General features: G+C 48.1%; 1 protein-coding gene across 7 annotated transcripts in view; it reads right to left on the bottom strand.

Moving 5' to 3' along the window:
- PBX1 (PBX homeobox 1) overlaps positions 1-23790 on the bottom strand; it is a 325636-nt gene that overhangs the window by 205105 nt on the left and 96741 nt on the right. The gene's annotated exons all lie outside the window — the stretch shown is intronic.

Below are 23790 nucleotides of genomic sequence, written 5' to 3'. Positions count from 1 at the left end.
ATAAATAAATGAAATCTTTAAAAAATAAAAAATAAAAATAAATAAAAATAAAACTCTTAAAAAAGTAAAAACATAACAGCAACAGTAATAATGTAGAGAGATCTAGGAAAAGCCATTCCCGTCCCCCAGGAATAGCCCTGACAGGGGAGGCCTTCAGAAGGGGGGCTGCTGAAGAGTCTGGGTCACACTGGAAGGCTCCTGCCACTGCCTCTGGGTCATGAGACATCCCTTAACAGACAGAGCGAGAACTCTGGATTCAGAAAAGGAGGCTCCAGTCTTGATCCTTGAGGAACTCACTCAATCTCTCCAGGACTCAGTTTCCTGACCAGTACCAGGCTCTAACTCCTGGCATCAAGGTAATGATTAAGTACCACAATATACCTATAAGTGAGTTTTCTTTTATTTCTTACTAAAGAAATAGTACTTACTATTTCAACACACTAGGTGGTTCTGGGACGCCTGGGTGGCTCAGTGCTTAAGCGTCTGACTTTGGCTCAGGTCGTGATCCCAGGGTCCTGGGATCCAGTCCCGCATGGGGATCCCTGTGAGGAGCCTGCTTCTCCCTTCTACCTCTCTCTGTGTGTCTCACATGAATAAATAAATAAAATATTAAAAAAAAAAGACTAAGTGGTTCTTAACCATAAAATGCTCCATGAAGATCATTCACGTTCTGTAGGATAGGTAAGACTACATGTGTATAAGAACAAAAAAGTTCCATTATTGTGCCTCAAATCTCCTTTGCCAATACAAGGTGACATCAGAAGGACACTCTACCCCAGGGAGCTTGTAGGAAAAGCACCCCCCTCCCCACTTTAAGTGACTTCTGGATGCGTGAAATGATAACTCTCTTTCCATGTTTATTATCCTTAGGGTAACATCTATATACATTTTAATGCCCAGAGAAATGGGTCTGTGAATCTAGGACGTGTAAAGAAACATTTAAACACAGCCTTCTCAACTCAAGGGCTGGGGTCAGAGAAGTATCCTGGTCTGCCTTGACCACACGGGATCCTTCTTTCCAGTGTCTTGTCCATTCGGGCTTCTAACAATTTTAAGGCATTTTTTTTTTTTTAAAGCTGCTTCTCACAACTCAGGGAAAGCCCTAATGCATCTATTTCCTTTGTTCTCCCTCAATTTTTCAGGATGCATAAAGCCTAAGAGAGATCAAAGAATAAAGACAGCTCTTTTATTTCTGCAAGACTTTCACAAAGTATCAAGAAACAGGATGATAATGCTACCTGCCAGAGATGGGTAGGTTATGTATAGATTCATCTACAAAAAGCAAACAGTATGCTGGAGCTGGAGGGGTTCACAGGGATATTCATAAGGCCGTTCTACATGCAAGCCTAGCTGTTAGATATCCTGCGCATAAACAACGGAAAAGAAATCTTAAGAATAACCATAAATCTTAAAGCGATCCCCCATCAATACCAAAAAGAAGAGATGGGTGCCCAGTACCACACAAGCACATAACAAAAGCAGAACTTCATTTTATCATCGGAGTAAGTTTGTGGACCAGGTTCTGCAGCCCTAAGCTAGCTTACTCAGTGATGGATCCAAACGTGAGTGCACCACTTGCCCGCGCGCTCGTGGGTTCCCGTGCACATGTGTGTGCCCACACGTGGCGCGGTGGTTCCTGATACATTAAGCCAGGTGGCAGGGCAGAAAGACTTGGATTCGACGACCCGGGTTTGGATGCAGAGTCTTCTCCCACCTGTGCAACCCCAAACACTTAGCCTCTCTAGCTCGGTTTTCCCGTTTGTAACACACAGAAGATAATGACATGAACCCTGCTTGTCTCATTTGTTGTGTGAGTCAAGATAACAGGGGTGAGGCAGTGTAGCCAGCCAGAGGGACCACGGGCTTTGGATTCACAGGACTAGGCTTAAAAGTCTTATTTTGGGGGCACCTGGCTGGCTCGGCTGGTAGAGCTTGCAACTCTTGACCTTGGGGTTGTGAGTTTGAGCCCCAAGTTGGGTGTAGAGATTACTTAAAAATAAAGTCTTTAAGGGGGAAGGAGTCTTATTTTGGACACTTTCTACAGGACCCTGGGTAAACTCCTTGAAATGCTGGGCTTCCTCTTCTGTAGAACAGGGCTCTCTCTTTCGCCTCAGAGCATCCTGATGGGGATCAAGTGACAGGACACCTGATGTGATATCTAGAAGCTGCACTCCACTCCACAGAGGCCCATAGGGGTCATGCGAATGGCAGTTAGTACCATCCACGTACTCACCTCTATCCGGCAATCTTGAGTTTTAACCCAGAATTTGATGAGGGTCATAGAAACACCATCCCCTTAGAGGCTTTCCTGCTGTGTGCTCTTCCCCAGGACAGGCTAAGTGAACAGCTCTCCACATGGGAAGGCTCACAGCCCAGCTTCTGAGCTTAACTGGGGCACGGGAACACAGCACAATGAAGAAGCCCAGCACCCCTGAGCGGCTCCACCTCACAGCAATCCCACCACCAGCAAGGAAGGAAGGTGTGCGGGGAGTAGGAAAGGAAAGAGAAGACTTTCTGTCCTCCTATTGGGAGTGGTTTCCTGGTGAGGGACTGCTCTCCATGGTGGCCCCCCACATGGCAGCAAGCCCAGCCTCTACACCCTGGAGCACGTAGGCCTGATGCTTGGGCCACCTGTTCCCCTGCAGCCTGAGGAAGGAGGGAGCTACCGAAGACTCACGGAAAATGCACAGAAAGTGTAGGAGACACGATTACCCTTCATGCGTGATTAGTTTTGATTTTTCTTTTTTTAAGTTGGAAGTATCCAACTTTGATAATTGATAGAAAACAGCAGCTATCAAGTGACTAAAAGTCATCATTCCTTAAAAAAAAAAAAAAAAACAGTTTCTTGAGGTCGGGCTTTTTTTTTTCCTGCTTTTTTTTTTTTTTTTTAGAAAACCCAGTCTCCAGACTTCCTTTTTTTTTTTTTTTTTTTTAATTTTTATTTATTTATGATAGTCACAGAGAGAGAGAGAGGCAGAGACACAGGCAGAGGGAGAAGCAGGCTCCATGCACCGGGAGCCCGATATGGGATTCGATCCCAGGACTCCAGGATCGCGCCCTGGGCCAAAGGCAGGCGCCAAACCGCTGCGCCACCCAGGGATCCCCTTTTTCCTGCTTTGTTTACTAATATCTTCCAAGCACTGACAATAGCACCTGGCATCCAGTAGATGCTCGATAAATATTTATTCAATGGATGGATGAGTGGATGGACAGACACATGGGCAGACAGATGGGAGGATGGATGAACAGGTCTTTCCTGTGGGTCCAGGAAGAGCTGTACCAAACCTGCTCTATTTCCAAACAGCTGCAAAGAAAGTGAGCGACCCCAAAATGGAATTTATGAGCCATTTTCTCACCAATTCAAAATAACAAGAAGGGCCAGTCTGAATTAGGGATGGCTGTCTAAGAGAGTATGTTCAAAGTAGGATGATTTCTTCCTACCTCTTTTCATTGGGCTTATAACATCCTTGGTAGATCACATTTGTTTTAATGAATCTATAAGAGGGGCACCTGGATGGCTGAGCGGTTGAGTATCTACCGGGAGTTCCAGGACTGAGTCCCACATCGGGCTCCCTGCAGGGAGCCTGCTTCTCCCTCTGCCTATGTGTCTGCCTCTCTCTGTGTGTCTCTCATGAATAAATTTTTAAAAATCTTTAAAAAATAAGATAAATCTATAAGAAAGACATGTTGTCATTGTATGTAAGTGACTTATCAACACATTTTTATTGAGCATTTATATTATAAACTAGGAAAATATGTGAAGGTTCTCTTTTGTTCGCCTGGACACTTAAAACATTCCCCCCAAAGTATTTCTTATAGTATTTATTTATTTATTTATTTATTTATTTATTTATTTATTATTTATTTATTTATTTATTTATTCTAATTTTTTTAACAAGTTTATTTATTTCTGAGTCAATATTTATACCAGCAAAGACAAAGGTACATCTGAGATCCTCAAGAAAAAAAGATCAAAACTTTGAGAATAGTAGAATTTAAACAAATGTGTCTCCTGGCAACTTAGTTTTCATTGACTTTGGGGTCTTTTCCTATCCTGGGCTACCCCTCATGATTAATTTCATTACTTCTTCTCCTTTGTCCTTAAAGCTCTGTGTCACTTGTCCTGCAACCAAGCCTTGGCTTCATGCAATCATTGAGTTTCTGTCCACCTGTTCCCAGACTGCTGAGGAAAATCACACAACCACACAACCAGGTTTTCACTTGCATTCTATGTACTGGTCTGGAACAAAACTGAGCAAGCTGCTGAAGCAGGAAGCCAAAGCTGCATTTCTCCCCTCACAGGCATTGAGGCCTGACAATCAACTCTAATGCTCTGTCTCTAAAGGGCAGCTATAATTAACTCCATAATTAATATTTGATTTTATTATTATTTTCTAAAGGTTTATTTATTTAAAAGTGATCTCTAAACCCAATGTGGGGCTTAAATTCATGACCCCAAGATCAAGAGTCACATGCTCTACTGACTGATCCAGCCCAGTGCTCCTACAATTAATATTTTACAACATCGAAGTCAAAAGATTTGGGGAACCCAGGTGGCCCAACCAGTTGGGCCTCTGACTCTTGGTTTTGACTCAGGTTGTGATCTCGGGGTCATGGGATTGAGCCCGAGTGGGGCTCTGTGCTCAGTGTGGAATCTGCTTGGGATTCTCTCCCTCTCCCTCTGCCCCTCCTCATGCTCCCATGTTCACTCGCTCTGTCTCTAAATAAAATAAAAAATAAAATAAAACAAAGTCAAAAGATTTATTTTAAATGCCTAACTAACTTTTCAACATCTTTCTCATTTATTTACATTCCAGTTTTCATTTCCTATAGTTAAAAATACACACATGTATGTATGTGTATGTATGTGTCTGTGGGTATGTGCGTACACACACATACACACACACATTTTCTATTCCCTAAGCACAAAGGAAAAGAACACAACCAGATTTCCTTTTCCTAGTTCTCAAGTTTTACGAAAAAAGTTTAAATTGTTTAAAGTGCCCAGGCTTGTCCATAGTAGGTGCTCCATAAATGTCTGTGGAAGTATGAAAGAAGTAGAAAGAAGGTACAAATAACACACAGAAACTCAAGGAATTGAGCATGTTCAGTTTAGGGAAGAAAAGATGAAGGGATAAAAACAGTGGTCTTCAAATATTTGAGTGGCCATCGTGCAGAAGAGCAAAGGGGGATTTGTTTTACAAGATGTCCAAAGGGAGACCTCAGATAGATGAGCACAATGTTTCACTGAGAGAGATTCAGTCTATCAGGAGAAAAAAAACAGCCTGTTTGATGCGTATGGCATCCTAATGACTTTCAGATAATAATTATCTCAAAGGCTCCTTAATTTAAGATAGAAAAATTCCATGTTCTTGCTACCAATTTCAAGGAGAATTTAGACAAAATCTAGATGACATTAGCCAGCTCGGTCGCAGCTCATGGTAAGGGTAAGTCCACTCACTGGGTGGGAGTTTAAAACTGGATCCCTTTTGAATCTGTAATTCTAAAATTGTTAATGTCCTCTCTTCCAGATAATACCAAACAAGCTTAAAAGCTTTGCTTTAAAAAAAAAAGCAAATGAATATAATAAATGCTTGTTTTATAAGCTTCTAAAATACAATTTTTTTAGTAGTTAATTTCTAGTTCCTTATGGAATATCCATTGGACCCATCTGCCTGGGAACAGGCTTTCCTTCTGCATTGGTTAAACCATCCAGGTTCACCCCACCAACAACAAACACACAGGTAGGGGCCAGATTTCCACATGCAATGAAGTAACGCACCTGCTCTACTCTGAGATCTCATTCCCACCAGGAAGGAAGAAACCACTAATTAATTTCACATCATCACTGGTATTTCCAATGACAGCCTCCTTGCCCAACTAAGATCAGATCAGTATTTTTTTTTAAAAGGAGGAGCTTAGAGTCAGAGTACATAATTTGTGAAATCCATCCCATTATTTCCTTGCTCTGAGCCTCAGATCTGCCATCTTTAATATGGGGTGAAATCCGTGTTTGTCCCAAGAACCTACTTCACAGACTTGGTTATGCAGATCAAATGAGAACACAAACATCAATGGAAACCCTCTAGTGCTATTATTCACAGGTGGGGGAGTGTTTTTTGGGTAAATTTGAAAAATAACTACAAAAGCAGTAGTAAATTTTGTCTTTTAATTAGACAATAATGACATGAATACAGTCTGCTTGACTTTTTCTTAAAAAGCAACATAAGGTCTCAGAGTCAATGACCGTGAATTTTCTTCTTGTGGTTGACAATCTGATGAGCTCATACTGTGACCTTAAAAATAAAAAAGGCCCAAAAGGTTTGCCAACTCTTGGTGAAAACCCAGATGACTCCACACACCATGTCCCCATCACGCGGTTTTGAAGGAGCCCTTCAACTCTGTCCTACCTCTATACATGTCTCCTACCGAGGTCCCTGAGTCCTTACCGTGGCCACCCGCCTCTCCAGTGGCCACAGCAGCAGACTGGCTCCCTCCCTACCTCATGAGTCATTTTCTCCCTTTCAAAGTGCCCACAGAGTTTGACAAGGGCTCCTGAGTCCTCCTTCTCCTCGCCATCATCTCCTGCCTGGCTATCATTCATCAACTGAATAAAAAGCCCAGCCCAGGAAACAAAGCATTTGATGTGGTTAATTAAGAGCGTGGAAGCCATGTAACCTTTAGGGGGAGGATGAGCAGTGGGAGGAAAACCTATGGAAGCTTTTTATAGTTACTGGCAAGCCAGTTTCTCAAAATACTGGTCTGGACGCAAGAAGATACACGTAGATTTGATCTAATTTATTTCTCCCCTTGACTACATGAAGACAGTCGCCTTACCACTGACACGATTTCTTTGCAATCTTAGATAAATAAATCTAAGTTAAAATGACCTTAGCACTCCTTCTATCTCCAGACAGGTGCCCCCCCTCCCTCTGAGCCTGGAAGACGGTAAGTCCTCATTGACAGAGGCCGTCAGCAACAACAACAACAAAAATCCAGTTGTCTGTAAAAGTGCCTTGCAGACTGGACCAAAGGACGGGTTTGCGGATGCAGTACCCTTAACCTTGGCCTCCTCGGTACTGTGCAGGTTGTAGGTAAGATTGTAAAAAAGGAAATAATCTCCAGCTGATAAAGTATCTCCCACTGGTTGAGCTCAGAGACAACTAAAGAAGAGCATCACCTCTAGGGGTCATCCAGCCAGACCACCAGGGATTAAGGGAATATGGTCCTGGACTGGAATTAACCAGAACCCACCCTATAGAGAAGACACAGAATGCTATACTCTTCCTTCGAGCCCCTTTGCCATCCTCCCAACAAGGGCCAGACAACCGGGTTGCTTTACTACCTCTTTTCACCTGAAAAATCCATGAGTGTTGACAAGAATCACCCCTTCTTCCCCATCAACCCTCATCTCCCACTTTTTGATAACAAAGTCTATCAAAGGAATCTTCATTAAGAAATAATTATTTTCGGAACACCTGGGTAGCTCGCTCGGTTAAGCGTCTGCCTTCAGCTTAGGTCATGATCTCAGGGTCCTGGCATCGAGCCCCATCGGGTTCCTCACTCATCAGGAAGCCTACTTCTCCTTCTCCCTCTGCCTGCTGCTCCCCCTGCTCGTGCTCTCTCTCTAAGTAAATAAGTAAAATATTTTTTAAAAACAATTATTTTAGTCAGATAGTCATTAGTGTATACACTCACTAACGAAAACCAAGAGATTACAAAACACAGCTTAACGTACGGCAGGGATGAAGTCTGCTTCCCCCTGGATGGGCTGTGGCAGTGGGGTGGCTGTTCCTGGGATTTTTCACTTGAGGCCCTGGCCTCACGTTGTCAACCAGAAGTGTGAATGAAGAAGGCCAACAGCTTTGCTCATCAAAAATGCAGTTTCCTGCACACGGAGGCAAGAGCACAAAACTATTTTCTTTCATTGCCAAATGGATTGTGTTTGGTGATCTGAAGGCATCGTAAATTGTAGAGACACAGACCCAAAAAAGATCACGTCTTTGATACTGGCTGGGCTGCAGAGAGAGCACTGGGTGGATGTAAATAGGCTGGCTGCTGCCGGGACATGGGGGAAAAGGTGCAGATCCTGGGAGCAGAGCTCCTATTCTGACATTCCAGTCTGCCTCGTGGATTGCTCTGTATGTCTCACCAGATGATCTCCTCGCCTTCTAGAAACAGACACACTCAGCTGCGGTCAACAACTTCACTGGTAAGTCCCCTCACACTCACACTTCCTCTCTAAGAAAGCCACAGAGGTTCCCCACCTCCAACCACATGTAGCCTACAAGCCTGCTCTCAATGAAGGCCTCCTGGAATGGAAAGAGCACAGCTTTACAGAGACGTAGGTGTACCCATCATCATACATACTTTCCATAAAATGGGCCAGCACTAGGGGCACCTGGGTGGCTCTGTGGTTGAGCATCTGCCTTTGGCTCAGGTCGTGATCCCAGGGTCCTGGGATTGAGTCCCACATCAGGCTCCCTGCATGGAGCCTGCTTCTCCCTCTGCCTGTGTCTCTGCCTCTCTCTGTGTGTCTCTCACGAATAAATAAATAAAATCTTTATAAGAACAATAGGCCAGTACTACTGAATGGATAGGGCTGTTGGTGAATCAAATGACAAAATACCCATGTGAACTACCTACCTTAAATTCTCCTGGTCTCCTTTCCATAATCTGACCCTACTCATCCTGTCTGTCTTAGTCTATTCAAGCTGTTATAATGAAAATATCATGGGCCGGTGGCTATCAGTCTTTAAACAAAAGAACTGTACTTTTTATAGTGCTAGAGGCTGAGAAGTCCCAGATCCATCATAGATGGATGGCCATCTTTTTGCTCTGTCCTCACGAGGCAGAAGGGGCGAGGGAACTCTGTAGGGTCCCTTTAATAAGGGCACTAGTTCTATTCACAGGGGTTCCACCCTCATGACCTAATCTCTTCCCAAAGGCCCCACCTCCAAATACCATCACATTGGCTCTTAGGTTTCAACATACAACCTGTCAGGGGTGCACAGATACTCAGTCTATAGCATCCTCTTAATCCACTGCTAAGCTAACCCAAATCCCGCACAACAGGCAGGCCCACATCCTCGCTGTCACTCCTTTCCCATGCGGAAGTAATTCTTAATTCCAATAACCTCCTTAGCGCTGGCAACTGCCTCCCCGCTACCACCCCCATGCCTTCCCCATTACCTCATTCCACCCCAACTCCTCTCCACGAAGCCAATTCTAATTACCACGAACTCTAAGCCACTGCTTTTGTCTCTGAAATATCACTGTACTTTTAATCCATGACATCTAATTACAACTTCCCCGAACATTACCGTCTGCAGTTTATGTATTGTAGTTTTCTCTCCCGAACACTGGAAGCTCCCCTAAGGCAGATATCAGTTTTTACATATTTTTTTTGTAGACCTCACAGTACCTTAAAAACTGTCAGTAAATGGAACAAATAAATGCATTTGGTAAACTGTAAAGCAGTATATGCATGGAAGATATTCTTATTTGCCATAAACCATGAAGGCTTGGCTACTATTCACACTGAGGCCTTGGCAGTATCTTCCAGTTGGTCAAGGGGTAGACACTAGGCCAAGAATCCTAACCGGAGTATCCAAATGGGTGTGACAGTGATCAGAGGAGCCTGACAGGGCACTCTTCTGCAAAAGCAAAACACACCCAAGCCGTCAGGGCTATTGGGTAGAAGGGACTCTGGGGCAGCAAGTCCGTTTAAAGGCAGACCTCAACCCCTGGCTTAAGATCAAGGTTTAAGCTTTGAGAAAAGGAACTCTCAGCAGCTAGGAAGCAAGTCAGGCATGGCTTTCTGAAAACAACAATGCTAACACATATTAAGTAGGGCAGTTTAAAAAACTCAACATCACGTAGCCAAATGGAGAGGCCAGGCTTTGAAGAACCCAGGCAGCCCCACTCCAGAAGCTCCTCTTAAATCCCTTCACTATAACCCATTTCAAGACTTGGTGTCTGAGCTCCCAAAAGTCCTTGAAATAAACTCTGTAGCCATAGAAGCCATGCTCTAGGGCTTGAGATGCTGGATCCTCTGAGGCTCAGGAGCCACCTGGTTTCAGCTGAGGGCTCTAGTTTCCCCCTTCATATACCTTTGTCTTGCCATCCGGGTTTGATTTTTTTGGCCCGCATGGATTTGATTTTAATTTCATATTTTTGTTCGTCCTTGGTTCCATCCTCTCTTGGTCTACAGCCAGCCCTACTACTTCCACGATGAAAAATCCAGCACCTCAAGGCATCTGCTTGTTCAGGAAGGAATCAGAAAGCAGAAGAGGAATCACAAGTGGAAACCCAGGCACTTGGCTGGGCAAATACAACACGGTTATATAAACACTTCATGAGCCCATAGAGGCCTCGGTTTATCTCAGGCAGTACAGAGAATGCAAAACCCCTTCTTTTCCTTCATGCTCCCCTCTGTACAGCGGGTGACCCTGATCCAGCCCTTCCTCTATCAAGGTGGGCTCAAGAACTTAGGTGAAGGTCTCTGTAAACCGCACCAGTTCCCGCCAAATGGAAACAGCACAGCCCTACCAGCAAGCCATGACTGGGGAGCAGGGGTCCCACTGAAGGAAGACGGGTGACAGGTCACCAGACTCCCAAATGCAGAAATGGAAGGAGATGGCACATAGACCACACCAAACATGGCATGCGCCACCACATCCAAAACCTAGTGTTCTGGACTGAATGTTTCTGTCTCACCAGAATGCCCCTGTTGGAGCCCTAACCCCCAACATGACGGTATTAGGAGGCAGGCTTTGGGGAGGTCATGAGGTTTAGATGAGATCATGAAGGTGGAGCCCCTCACAATGGGATCAGTGCCCTTATACAAAAAGGAAGGCCCAGAAGAGCTTCTCACCACCATGTCAGGGTATAAGGTGGCCATCTGCAAGCCAGGAAGAGGGCTCTCACCAAGAACACAATCTACCCGTATCTGATCGTGAGCTTCCTGGTCTCCAGAACTGCAAGAATTAAATGCCTGTTTTTTTTTTTTTAATTTTTTTATTTATTTATGATAGTCACACAGAGAAAGAGAGAGAGAGAGAGAGAGAGAGAGAGAGAGAGAGAGGCAGAGACACAGGCAGAGGGAGAAGCAGGCTCCATGCACCGGGAGCCCGACGTGGGATTCGATCCCGGGTCTCCAGGATCACACCCTGGGCCAAAGGCAGGTGCTAAACCACTGTGCCACCCAGGGATCCCCCAATGCCTGTTGTTTATGCCACCCTAGGTTACGGTATTGTGTTACGGCAGCCTGAGCTGCCTAATGCACCCAGTCTGATGATATATGGAAACTTCATGGCCAATCCCACACCAGGATCTGCTTAAAAGTTTTTCATCCCAGCAGGTCCAGTGGAATATAATGCACAGACCACAGATAGTCCTTAGTGGCAGACGGGGGGCCTGGAGTTCATTCATAGTGATATGAGTAATACCGAGTTAAAAGGATCTTGCAAAGGATCTTACAAGGGCAGAACATGAAAGGAAAAGCTAGGAAAGGGCACGAACCCCTCATCATGATGGGCAGCCTGATGCATGGCATACAACAGAATAGTTTCTGATGCCCTCATCGAAGGGGAAACCCGCCGGCCAGATCTAGCTGGCTCGGCCTCAGCTGCGCTGGGCATGAGGGGGGTGGCCGATCAAGTAGAGACTGCTGTCTTCTCCACCAGGGGGGAGCTTGGGAGGCACTGCCTGGTGGCTGTTACTATTAATACTTCTTACGTGAATGGTAAAAGGAAGACATTTCCTATTCTCTTCAGTGTTAAGGGTTGCATGCCAGCAGTAGAAAAAAAAAAAAAAACCCAGAAGAGAACCTTTATCCCATTTCTATGAATGAAATGGTTTTACAGTTTTGTTTCACCAAAACTCCCAGGGGAGAGATCTGCAGACATCACCTATCAGCCCAGGATGACGAATTCGACCTTGGACTGTTGTCCTGGCTCTGACCTTCACCAGCTGTGTGACATTATACAAGCCACTCTGGGCTTCTAGCCCTCAGGATCCTCATCTTAAAACGGAGTTAACTGTATTTCCCTTGCCAATCTCTTCGGGGTGTTTTGAAGATCAAGTAGGAACACGGATGTGAAAACATTTAGTAAACCATAAAGTACCATGTAAAGAAAAGGGTTACTTTCACAGGTACCAAAAAATCCTAACGTTATCCCATCAAGTGTAAAGACCCTTCTCAGTAGGGTGAGCCTGTGACTTCCTTCTCTGACCAACCACCTGGGGTGACCCTCTGCTCTGCTCACCTGGGATCAGTGGTCTCCAGGCTCAACTGACTCAGACTTGTGTTTCTTCATTTCCCCCAGTTTGTTAGAGTTAGTAGTTTTGCTCCCCTGAAGCCACGGCACACTGGGTGGCTTCTAAATTCTGGCAGCATCTGTAAAAATTTCTGCCTATTTAGTTGGCATCAAGTTCTTAATGGTACTTAGTGGTTCAGAATTAATTTCTCCACCACAGAATTATCCAGGACATTCCACGCCTATTTATAGCTTTCTCAGGACTCCTTGACTGCTGGCTTTTACTCCGGGTCCCTAGGCTATCTCTTTTAAAAGGAAAAAAGGGTTTTGGTGGCAATTACCAAGGTCTAGCATTCCAACTTAGCAAAAAAACGATGACCTTGGCAGAGCAGAGCAAAGTCAAGAACTCGGGGGAGAAAACGAGCTATTTGCATACCTCAGCCACAGAATCAAGTAGAATGGTACCAAAAACACAAAGATGCTACGGCTCCTGGATCTAGACTTCAACTTCTCATTCCCCCTTGTTCACATGGAAGTCATGACCCCACAAAACCTAGGCTTGATTACAAACGAAAGGGGATCTGCTTCTAGAAATAAGGGTTTTGGAAACGCAAAACCAATGGGATCTGGTGTAGAGTTGGGAAGCCCCAACCTTAATGAACTTGAGAAGCAGGGGTGGAAGCTGACCAGCGATGGACAGGTTAAAGGTAAATAAAACCTGCCACGTGTTGAAAGGTCAACTGGATGGAGAAACCGACTCATCGTTGGAACCTGCGCGTGGCCATGTCTTATTTTCAGCTCGGGTCCCTGCGTCACTGTGCCCCGGGTTCCCAGTGTGTATAAAACACTACGGATATTCAAGCCCCTCTCTGCACGCTGCTCCTGGTCTCCCTGAGGGGCGCATCTTTGCATTTTGTGGACTCCTCCTGAGACCTTGCAGACTGTCCGGCCGAAGCTTTGCCCCCTGGTGGCTGGTGTGGCCTGTGCTGAGCTCGGTGTGGAATCCCACCACCTTCCCTCAAGAATTCCAACCAGCTGGAAGCTAAGCGCTGAAAGAAATGCTGTCCCCACGGAGTCTACAGTGCCAAGACACAAGCAGGTGCACAGGAGGAGCTCAGCGTCCTAAGGCAACTTAAAAATGTCAGCAACTTTTCCAGAAACAACAACAACAACGATATCAGAGAGGCTGAGCTGACAAGAGGACAGAGACGTGGTGGAGCTTGGATTCACTGCAGAACAAGGGGTACTCAGATGTGGGTGTGCATGTGCAGCCCCGCTCTCAGCCCCCGTGACCTTCTAGGACAGCCCTGATTACGTATTTACAGCCTTCCATTACTGTAGCTGATGGGCACTCGGGTGACCAATCGTCCAAGAAAATCCCTCAAGTGAGGTATGCTCCCTTCCACCCCACCACTTTCAACCTTAATAGAAAATGTGTCGTGTACTAGGATTGTTTTCACAGCATTTATCTGTCTGGTTCATGTAAGTGTATTGTAGAAATCTGTTGGGGGCCCAAAGAGGTTTGTCAGTATTCCTGAAAGAATGATTGTGGATAAAACCTCAATTTTACCACCTACCCATGCACACTCACATCTGAGTGAGTCCTGTGCTTTGGTGTCGCCCCTCTCCGTCGAGTACAATTGTAGCTTTAAGACGGAGCAGCGAGTTAGACAGGGAATAAAAGAAAAAAGAAAGAAAGAGGGGGGGAAAAAAAGAGAATGACATGTTCCCCCTGCCTTTGAAGTGCCTGCGTGTTTACCAGATGACTCGGGAGAAGGACAAACCATGGGCAGCCCAAAAGCCAAGACTCAGTGACTGAGGACACTCCCCAGATAAGAACAAAAATAGAAGTCCCCGTGTGCCTCTGTGTGGATCCGCATTTGCGAATAATCAGATGTACACACAAGATGCACAGGCATGCTTCTGCACATTTACGGGCTGTACAGACATATGTTCACAGAGACGAGGCAAATATCTCTTTACAAATGCAATTTAGCAGGTATAGGAATGCTGATCAGCAGCAGCTTAAAAAGAAGGGGGAGAAAATCCTGTGGAAATCATTAATACTCCAGGAACCTCTAAGACTCAACCTGAATGCAGACACTTAAGCTCTCAGCTTTGCCATTAAAGCTGGGGCCTAAATTATTGATCTCTTGCCTTTATCAGCATAACAGTCACGTCCCAGTATCGAGATCTAAGTACACTGCGGTCCCTCTGCTGCAGCCACTGAAATAATTAGGAGAAATTCTCATTAAAGGAGAGTGAAAGGTTCAGAGACAGAGGCAGAGCAAAGGGTCCGGGAGGGTGTTTAAGTCTTCCGTGGGGTCGAGAGATCACTGGGATCAAATCCCCGAGCAGGGCCCACAGATGACAGCTTATCAAAGGGAGGAAGTATAAACAATTCACACATGCAGTGGCCCTCTGTGGTGTGTTTACATCTGTGAGCGTCTATGTGGAGTCACACGCAGGCTGCAGGGAAATCGCTGTCCCTGTTCATGGGGGGGCGGGGAGGGGGCGGGGATGGCAGGGCTGGAGACTCAGTGTGGGGAATCAACAGGGGAATCGCAAACGAGAAAAAGGAAGGAAAAGAAAAAAAGAAAAACAGCCAGAGTAAGAGAAATCCATGAAAAATAAATAAAAAGAAACATATTAATAATGGAAAAACCACTGTGGACTCTTCTTCAGTTTAATTTATTCATTCTTTGAAAGTACAAGGGGGTCTGGGGAAGAAAGGAAAGGTAAGGCATATGGGCAAGCCAGCACTTCCTGATGAGATCCCAGTTGGCAGAGCTACCAGGATAATATATACCACGGATGCACACACCCACACCCACATAAAACCTTTACTCCCGTGGTGGCGAGCGGCTTGCCATTGATTCGAATGCAGATTTAACCAGCTTCTCCTACCCTCCCCCCAACCACTTACAAAAAAGGGAAAAAAAAAAAAAAACTCAGCCTTTCACACATGTTCCCAGAAATGGCCCAGACTTATGAGGACAGAGCAAAGGACAGAACAGCCTTTCAGAAGCCATCCCGGCGGAGGGCCAGGGTTACGACAGGGGAAATCAAATGCGAAGCAATTGGCAAAGGGGGGCAGGAAAAGGACGGGGGGGGGGGGGGGGGGCGGGGGGGCGCCTGTGAGCCTTTCTCCCTGCTCCAGGCAGGCTGGGCCGCCGGCAGGTACACACACCCGCAGGCACACGCGTGCACGCACACCCCAGGTTGGCCCAATACAGAACGCCGGCGAGCGGTCATCGCAGAGCGAGAATTCCGTGTCACGCGGCGCATCAGACTTGTTAGGGACACCGTCTCCGCAAACCCTGGGAACATCTGAAATTGATTATTTTTACTTCGTGCCGTTAATGAAATCCTCCAGCAGACCCAGGGCTTAGCCCTGGACGAATTTCTACATAATGAAAAGAAAAAAACAAGAGTAGAACTTCACCGACTTGGCCAAAAAAAAAAAAAAAAAAAGAGGTCTATCTGCATATGTGAAATATATACGTATTTACTCTGTGATTTCTGCTGGTGCAGAATAATTGAGCCGCGCTGAACGCGTTCCCACCATCTTGTGCAAGGGAGATATTAGCATGGACCTCACATCCCGCAAGGAGCACCACATCATTAAATGTCTTGGGCTGGCGCAGAGGGAAGAGAAATGCGGGATGTCACCGGCTGATAGGGAAGAAGACTTGATGTTATTTATTAGGGAACACTTACCAGAAACTGCATTTTCTCCATTTGCATTAGATACGGCACCGCTGCCTTTGCAAAGTGCACACGGGCGCGCGGACATGGGCAGCAAGAGAACAGCCCTCGCGATCCTCCCCCCACGCTTTGTTCCCTGCCCCCCCACCTCCCCCCGGCTCACCCCGGCGCCCAGGCGCACCCATCGCTCGCCCTGCGCCCTCTCCGCGAGGCTCCCACCTCACGGCGGGGCTTGGAAGCACCGGAAGCCCCGGGCCCTCCGCACCCCACGCTCCACGCGGCGATGTATTCAGCTTCCACCCCAGCCTCCTTCCACTCCTGACCCCGACGCCTCCGGCCCGCTGGCTATTGAGATGTCAGGAGGCGTACAAGGCAAGGCCATCATCACGGCGGCGGCGCTTATAGCTAGATTTCCCCGAAATTCATGAATTACAGGAGTCGCACGCGGTGGGGGGGAGGGGGACAGCTGACACATATTTTTTAATGAGAGTAAGGGGAAATCGGAGTTCAAGCTTCCAGGGGAAGTGCTGAAATTTCCCACCGGGGGATTCTCCTGGAAAGGACCGCGTGGAAGCCTAATTGCCAGATCCCCGGCCCCCCAGATTCCTCCTGCGGTGGCAGTCATCAAAACAATCCGGAAATGTGCTTGAAAGATGCAAGCCTCGGGCCATCGGCTCTAAAAGAGGTCCTGGGCTATTCCCCACCCCCCAGCTCCCTGAGGGTGTTTCGGTAAGAGAAGAAAACCAAATAAGCCTTTTCTGTCATGGGGACGCGGTCACTTGAGGGCAGAGTCGGGCTTCCTGTGGGGCTGCCCACCACGTCGGGCCCTCACGCTCTGCGCGCAGTGGGATGTGCAAGAGGAATCCCCTCCAGCCCTCGGGAAGGGCAAGCCGGCCCATCTGCAAACCGGCAGCAGCTTTGGAACAGAGGGGGAAAGGCTTACGGATGGATGGACGGACGGATGGACGGATGGACGGACGGACAGACGTCCACAGCAGCAGCGGCCAGGTCGAGCCCCCGCACAGGCACATCCCTGGCAAAAGCCCACCGGGCGGCAGGCAGTATCCATCAAGGGCTGCAGGCATGTGTGCAGGGCTGAGGGGCAAGCGGTCGGCCCCCCAGGAGGACGGGGTCTGAGTTTCGTAAACTCAGGAAAAGGCGCCAAGGATAGACCCTCCACCACCACCACCACCACCACCACCAGGCCGAAGGTCAAGACAGGCGGTGCGTGCGTTCCAGAGAACCCAGCTTCTGGAAAGGGCTACCGGGGCTTGAACTCCGTCCCTACTTGAGACGACTTCCAGGGAGGAGAGGGAAAGGACGGGCAGTAGAAGGATCTCTGTGAAGCAAGTTGTGCTCACCTGCCGGCAGCCACATCCGCGAGGGGAGCCTGCCCTGCCCCACCGTCCTCTGTGCATTTATTACGGGGCACCCCTCACCCCGATCCCTGGTTGCCAACTCCCTAATGCAGCGGCCTCTCCCCCCACCCAAAGGAAAGTGGCCGAGTGTAATTATGCAGAAAGCACCACTGGAGCTATATCAATAAGACAGACGTCTGTTGTATCATTCTCTCTCAGTAAGGCATTTCTTCTCCCCAATTGCTCATATAGAATCATAGCCTAATAGCATCCCATTAACATAATTGCCAACACAACTAGTGTTCCGTGTCTCAGAGCCATTTACTTACTTTACCATAAAGAATACCAAAACAGCCCTAAAATCACAAAGAGGAGGAAGGAAGATGGGTGGGTGCTGGGGAAGGCGACAGGAGCGCCGCACCCCTCTGCGTACTCCCTGCGCTCCTGGATGGGGCCCCAAGATGGTAAACACGGGAGGGCCTCGCTCGTCTGCGGGAATCGTAACGCGGGGCCTTCCTACCAGACTCCCAAGCAGACGTGTGCTAAAATCTAAACGGATTCTGCAGGGCGAAATGAAATTCCCATTATTTTTAATTAATCCTTAATTAAAATATATTACTCCGCAGATTCCGCAAATCTCTCTTAATATGCAAATGCGGCCCATTCAAGGATATTTACATATCATTAATTAAAACGGCACATTCTTTCAGTCTAACAAGCTGAGGGGCTGCGGCTGCTGCCACGTTGGCGCGAGGAGCCCGTCCTGGCAGCGCCAAGCTCATCTGATAAAAAGACGTCAAGTGTTGGCCGCGCTGGGGGAAGGTAAGGCAAGAGGGGCAAGAGTACATTATCCTCTGATGCTCTTGAGCACGAGGACTTCAAATATTATCTTGGGGCCGTGGCCAAGTGGTTTTGGCAGGGCTTTGAGGCTGCCTATCAGCTACGCCTACCCTAAAGATCATCTGGGGCCCCGGCCCGGCCCGAGCCCTGGCCTGGAAGGCCGCGCACCCCTTGCTCCGGCAACCCTGAGCCTCGGCGGGGGCGGGCCGGGTGCCGGGGTGCTGGCGTGGGACAGGAGAGAGGATCGGTAGCCCCCCCCCCGGGCCGCTTCCCGCGACACAGCGCAAACCTTTGGAAGCCTGGAAGTCAGCCCCCGCCTCATCAGGACACGATCGGGGCGGTGGGGAAAAGGGAACGGGGCACAGTACCTCCTGTCCCCTCACCAGCCGCCCCAGTTAACAACAAAGGACGCCTAGGGAAGAAGGAGACTCCCGGGTGTGTGCTGGGTGGGGGGGCTCTGTGCCTGGTTTCACCGAGCCCGAGTTCAGGACCGTACAGGACAGGGTCGACTGTCGGGGACAGATGATAGGAGGTGGCGCCGATGACACAGTTCCTGACCAAAACGCGAAGGAGGAGGAGCTCACGGAGGAGAAGCGATGGAAGCGGACATCAATCACCATTTCTGCAGACAAGCCTGATCAATCAGGGAGAGATCTGCAAACAGCACAGCGCCCACCCCGATGCGGGGAGCCGGAGCCCTCTGCGTCCAGCCAGAGGGACAGCCTGCTGGCCTCTAAGCCTTCCACCGTCCGGACCGCTTGAGCCCAGGACAGGCCAGGAAACAAAACGCGGGGAGCATGAACTGCATGTCCAGGGAGCCTTGTGTCTGGAGACGGGAACCCCACTCGAGGAGACAGCTGCGGGGGCCTCTCCGGCCTGAGGACCGACTCCCGCAGAAGTGCTTCACACCTGCGTCTCCGCAAACTTACAGCTCTCTAGATACCATGGGCACCTGCCGTCACGTTACCAGCCGACACCAAGAATACGAACTCTGAGGACCAAGGGTCCACCCCGCTTCAGTGAAGAAGCACTCAGAGGACTACGACAGAGGTCCCGTGCGTAAGATGACTTCTCGGCCCCAAGCGGCGACCCACAGGGTCTGAGATGCAGCTCGCTGACCACGACCCAGTGCACCTGTCTCGGCCCAAATGTCTCCTGTTGCTTCCTACGCTGGGGTCCCGGCAGAGTCAGAGTTATCACTCTGCCAATACTTATTTTTTCAGATTACAAACTTCTACAGGGCCAAGGCCTTCGCGCAAACAGTTGCACGTCTTAGCTCACTTCCATGGAAAGACAGAAGCTAAATACACACACCCACACACTAGATGAGCAAGATGAGGTCCATGAGCGAAAGGGACAGTCGTGAGGCCAAGCATTCATGAAAATGGAGCAGCGGGCCGGAAAAAGCCTCCAGAGGCAGCGTCCATCTGGGTGGAGGGCAACGAAGCCTGTGAGGAATTACCTAGAGCTCCAGAACCATCCCAGGACAGATGGGAGCTCAGGCTCTGTCCTGAGGGTGTAGCCTGGTGCGAACAAGCAAATCCAGATTCAGACCCCAGTTCCACTCAAGAGAAACATGTGACGAAGACTGGTTGCAGAAAATCGCCAAATCTCAGTTTATTCACCTGAGAAAAGGAGGATCGACGCCTTCCTTTAAGGAGCTCTGCGGGGACGCCCAGGTGGCTCAGGCAGTTCAGCAACCAACTCCTGGTTTCGGGTCAGGTCACGAGCCCGGGGTTGTGGGATCCAGCCCCGCGTCGGGCTCTGCGCTCAACAGAGTCTGCTTCAGATTCTCTCTCCCTCCACCACTGCCTCTCCCCCTGCTCATGCTCTCCTGTGTGTCTCTAAAATAAGTAAATAAAATCTTTTTTTTTAAAAAAAAAAGAGTTCTTTGAAGAAGATTCAGTGAGATAACCTAATAAAGGCCCTCGGCACATAATCAGGACTCATAAAAGGTAGTGGTTACTAATCTATGATTTATCGCTACTTTTTCAGGAGGAAGGGAGGATTTTAGTCTGAATCCGCCTCGATTTTAAAATCCAGGGACTTTCGGGAATCTTCTTTCTCGCCCCCATCCCTCAGCCTCTGTATTTATTTCAGCCCCTCTCCCAGGCATTATTAACTGATATTCTCTGAAGCCAGTCGAGGGACATTTCTATTATTGGAATAGCAATAACCCAAGCCCCACAGTTCTACTGAGCTTATCAAGCTGCAGAGTATCTGCTCCATCAACCAGAATCTGTTATCAGGCGTCTTCGAGCAGCTATCATCATTTCATTTTTCTTTCTCAGACTAATCTGAGAAACGAACACACTAGTACATTATAACAACATAAGCATTAGCTAAATACATCACGGAATCTTTGAAACCTTAGGCATATTTATATACAAAAGCATCAAATAAGAATAATGATAATAATGGACGTGAGCCCCCTTTTAGCATTCAGAGGGTGTCCACTGAATGCAGAAAGGAACAGAGCCGCCTCTCCTTCCACCCAGCCTTTGAAGCTATTGGGAGGAAGAGCTGAGCTGCCGCGTGGCAGCCAAGAAAGCCGCCAGAGGGAGCCACCATGGTAGACGTAGACCCCAAGAAGGTGGCCAACGGGGACCTCCTCTGAGGCCGAGGCATTCCCAGGACAGTGAACAGCACCCGCGAGCCACGCTCCAGAGCTCCCCAACACCATCCGGTTTGGTGCAACCACCCCCACCCTGTCCCTAGAGTTGCTCCAAACTGAGAATCCCGTACCTTACACTTCACTGCTGCTGAACGTCTTCGAGCCAGTACAATTTCCTACGTTATGAGTCCACCTTCCCAAGGCCAAACCCCAAGACCTAAAACCCCAGACACCCTTGCACCTGGATGCAGGCAGATAAAATGGGTCTCCCACCAATCTGATGAAGCTTAGATTTGAGAGAGCAGCAGCTGAACTCAGAGGCCTGGGTCTTGGCAACCTCGGTGACGGGGCATGTGGATCGTTAGGGGCAGAAGTGACCAAACCACTGGCAGCAGGTCTGCACTGTCCTGGCTGGTGGAGGAGCCTCCATGGCACTGCTGGGCTCAGGGTACACGGGCCGTCGGGCCGTCCAGACATACTGTGAGCTGACCAGGGCCTCACGTGTTTTTTAACCTTCGTTTTTTTTAAACCCAAGATCTTAAGAAACTTTTTTATTCTGCTCAGAGGAGCCAGAGTATATTACTTTTAATGAGCTAAAAAGTCCAATGCAAGTGACCTCATCAATTCTTTCTGCCCAGTGAGACAACTGTCTCCTAAATAAACCACTCAACAGGATTCATTACAGGATTGATACTTCACTGAGGAAGGTGCCAGTCCTCCCCTTGCCTCACCTATCATGAAAGGTCTCTTTTCTGCGATCCTACAACACGGATTCCAAGTCTGTGCCATTGTGAAGCTCGAGCACAACGCAGAATGACTCCAGGACCTGTCCCTCGTGATGGGGGTTCAACCCAAGGCAGAAACCCTAATACACTGTGCTGGTTGAGATCATGACCAACGTTGGCACTGCAGCCACCTGCTACAAAACCAACGTGAACACGTGGCCGTGGAGGGACAGGCATTGCCTATTAGAGAAGACACAGAGCCTTAAAACAACCCATGGACAAGGTCCTCCAGCTGGTTAATGTCCGACCCTCGTGAGAAGGAAAAGACTTCATCATGTAAAATGAGGGGAATAGGGATCCCCCTGGGTGGCTCAGGGGATGAGCGTCTGCCTTCAGCCCAGGGTGTGATCCTGAGGTCCCGGGATCGAGTCCCACATCGGGCTCCCTGCATGGAGCCTGCTTTTCCCTCTGCCTGTGTCTCTGCCTCTCTCTCTGTGTCTCTCTAGAATAGATAAATAAAATCTTTAAAAAAAAAAAAAAAAAGGAAAGAAATGAGGGGCACTAGTGCTTTCTGAACTCCAGGATCTCAGCTCATCTTCTTCAGTGGAGGTATCTATGTCCTTCTCACTGACATACAGCCACCTCCCTTGGTTATGTGGATTAATATGAGTAATTCAATATATTCACCACACGCAAAGTGGCTGCCAGCTTCTGACTGACAAAAGCAAGCATTTTGCTCTTCCCAGATTTACCTGTCACAAACGGGGAGGCTGCTTGAAACTCCTTGACAAAATCATCAGGTACCACTCAGCAGGTGCTTGGATTCCTGCACGCAAGACCACCATCTCTAACTTTCTTCAACACTTGGCTTCTGGGAAGAGTAATTAACTTACACATCATCTGATTAGTCATAGTTGTACTATGAAAGGTGGCCTAGGGTTCACCCCAACTTACCTGGCAATTGATATTTTACTTAAGGCGCCAACACACTTCCCCATACTTTGCTAATGTAATTATTTGCATAGGACTATGATGGATAGGATATCATACCAAGAGCAATGCATTGAGGAGCGCTCAAAAAGTGTTTGATGATCTCATAAATGTTTTAATTGCAATGACAGACAGGTGCAATCATCTCATTAAATGTAAGTATCTTTGATATAACTTTACTTTTAAAGAACACACAGCGTGTCGGTGATAAGTATCTTCGCGTTCAGAGCCTAGACCAGGCAAGCTATGGGCCAGAGCCCGAAGCAGGTAATGTTGAACAGTGACATATTATTACACTAGATCATGTTGCATCCATGGGGAGAGGTCCCCCCCACTAAGACACCTTCTGCTCTGACCAAATCTCACAATACAAGACTTACTGGGGGAGGGGGGGGGAAAGGCACAGTTTCCATTTTGCTTAAGTCATCCCTTTGGCCGACACATGTGCGCCGTGGCTTCTGGGAGACCCCTGAAAGGTAACAAAGCTGGGCAGGACGTATTTTCACAAGTCGTGCTCATGTTAGCACCAATGCGCTTCCATGGCACCACAGTCCATTTCAAAACACCTGTGTTTTAGAGATGTAGTTCTTCACAGGAACACAATCATTAAGATACGGGAGGGAGAGGGTTCTAGTCCAGGAGGTAGAAAAACTCCGTTCTGATCAAAATCCTGCACATGAACCACTTTCTGGCAAAAGAGGATCAACCTGCACGCGTGTGCACAGGTATGTACAACGCAGAATGCTAAACCTTCACGTCGCCAGAAGGTAACGACCGGGGGAAAGAGCGTGATCATAATAACTGAGTGACTGAAATGCAGGAGAATTGTAGAAAGACCAGCACAGCTTGGGAACAACGGCATCCCACTGCCGGGAGGCTGTGCAAGACACCTTGATCCAGGGATGCTCCAAGTCCCCACTCCCACCCTGGGTCTGCTGGGAGGGGGGTGGTGCAGGGGTGAAGGGGGGGCTCCAGGCTTGCAAGAAGGGTCTCCTCAGGGTCCCGTCTGACCTTGCGCCATCATGCAGGACACCGGACCACCACAGCTGACTGTGGGAACTCATGACTGACTTGGTATAGGCGTCAGTGCAGAGGATGCTCGGGGTCTCCCAGGGCTTCACGGGATTCTGTGAGCACCCTATGCACTCTGCCCTAAAGCACGCGTCCTACAAGGCCTAATGTCTGGTCAGACTGACCATTCCAAAACCAGACCAAGGAGGTATTTAAATAAAGGGGTGGGAGGAGGTCTTTCTTCAAGTCTGAGAGGAATTGATTTAATAGGATTTAGAGAGAGT

The sequence above is a fragment of the Canis aureus genome, chromosome 38 (assembly GCF_053574225.1).
Source record: "Canis aureus isolate CA01 chromosome 38, VMU_Caureus_v.1.0, whole genome shotgun sequence".
NCBI classification, from domain to species: domain Eukaryota; kingdom Metazoa; phylum Chordata; class Mammalia; order Carnivora; family Canidae; genus Canis; species Canis aureus.
The sequence above is the reverse complement of the archived record's forward strand: the minus strand, read 5'-3'. Positions and strand labels throughout refer to the sequence as shown.